We start from the raw sequence: 2205 nt of genomic DNA on the forward strand, positions 1-2205 counted from the left end.
ATTCCATTTATATAAAATGCCAAGAATATTCAAATCTATAGAAACAAAAGTAGGTTAGTGGTTGCCTTCAACAGGAGAAGTTGAAGGGAAATGGGGAATGACTACTAATATGTATGGGATTTCTTTTTTTGAGATGATAAAATGCTTCAAAATTGATTGTGACATGCTTGCACAACTTTGTGAATATACTATTAATATAAACGATTGAATTGTGCACTTCAATGGGTGGATTCCAGGATATGTGAGTATATATAAATAAATCTGTCATATGAAGAAAAACAACTAGTATTGTACAATCTTCCAGAATCTCTTGTCAGCAAAATACAAGAATCCTAGTTTGATTCAAATCCTTGCCAGAATGTGATATTGTCGTACTTCACTGGCAAGAGTATATAAATCACCTACAAATACATTGGCAAAGTGTTTGGTAGTATTCCATTTGTCTATTGCTGGTAACAAACCACCATGAATTGCAGTGACTTAAAAGCAAAAGTCTGTTCTTTCCCAGGTCTATTGGTTGACCATGTTCAGCTGGGTGGTTCTTGCTTCAGGCCTTTGGTGCAGTCACTCTCAGATGGTAGTTAAGAATGGGATTTTTCTGAAGACCTGACTGAGCTTGATGTAGAAAACAGTTTGTTCACATGGCTGGCAGGTGATTCTGGCTGTCAGCTGGGAGTTTAGCAGGGGCTCTCTATCAGAGTGCTTGTATGTGGCTTTTCCATATGGTTTGGGCTTTTTACAGCATGCCAGCTGGATTTGAAGACAGAGCATTCCAAGAGTGAGCCCTCCAAGAGACCAGAGCAGTAACTACAAGGCTTCTTATGACGGATTCTTGGGAGTCATGTGGCAGCACTTCAGCTACAGTCTATAAGCTACACAGGGTCAGCCCAGACTCAGTGAGAAGAGGACCACAGGGCACATGAATGCTGGAAGATGAGCTCTTACCATCATCCTCTGACCTCCGTGTCCATTTGAAAGCAGCAAAATGCTCTCAAAACCTTCTCAAGATCTCCAAATCCTCATTGTATTAAGTCATCAGGGTCAAGCTTGAAGTCTGTGATCTCATTACCTAAATCAGGTATAGACATGACTGGAGCTCCTTGGAGCCAGTCCCTCTCCTGAAGGTTCTTGAGTATAGCACCTAGAACACAATCTTCTCAATTCTGAAGACTTGTGAATTAAAGAGACAGGTTATCTCCTCATACACACCCAACATACAGTGGGAAGACAGGGAGAAGGTACCTGTAGGAGACATTTCTACTTTAAAAGCACGTAACTGTCAGTGAATTAGAGAAATTCTGTTGGGTTTGGTACTCCTCTCTACAAGTGATTCTCTGAGGCTCTAGGCTCTGCCTTCTTCAGTTCAGTTTAGTCGCTCAGTCGTGTCCGACTCTTTGCGACCTCACGAACCACAGCACGCCACCTCTCCCTGTCCATCACTAACTCCCAGAGTCCACCCAAACCCATGTCCATTGAGTCAGTGATGCCATCCAGCCATCTCATCCTCTGTCATCCCCTTCTCCTCCTGCCCTCAATCTTTGCCAGCATAGGGGTCTCTTCAAAAGAGTCAGCTCTTTGCATCAGGTGGCCAAAGTATTGGAGTTTCAGCTTCAGCATCAGTCCTTCCAAAGAAAACCCAGTGCTGATCTCCTTTAGGATGGACTGATTGGATCTCCTTGAAGTTCAAGGGGCTCTCAAGAGTCTTCTCCAACACCACAGTTCAAAAGCATCAATTATTTGGTGCACAGGTTTCTTTATAGTCGAACTCTCACATCCATACATGACCACTGGAAAAACCATACCCTTGACTAGACGGACCTTTTTTGGCAAAGTAATGTCTCTGTTTTGAATATGCTATCTAGGTTGGTCATAACTTTCCTTCCAAGGAGTAAGTGTCTTTTAATTTCATGGCTGCAGTCACCATCTGCAGTGATTTCGGAGCCCCCCAAAATAAAGTCTGACGCTGTTTCCACTGTTTCCCCATCTATTTCCCATGAAGTGATGGGACCAAATGCCATGATTTTCGTTTTCTGAATGTTGAGCTTTAAGCCAACTTTTTCACTCTCCTCTTTCACTTTCATCAAGAGGCTTTTTAGTTCCTCTTCACTTTCTGCCATAAGTGTGGTGTCCTCTGCATATCTGAGGTGATTGATATTTCTCCTGGCAATCTTGATTCCAGCTTGTGCTTCTTTCAGCCCAGCGTTT

Source organism: Bison bison, unplaced genomic scaffold (assembly GCF_000754665.1).
Source record: "Bison bison bison isolate TAMUID 2011002044 unplaced genomic scaffold, Bison_UMD1.0 scf7180017864370, whole genome shotgun sequence".
NCBI classification, from domain to species: domain Eukaryota; kingdom Metazoa; phylum Chordata; class Mammalia; order Artiodactyla; family Bovidae; genus Bison; species Bison bison.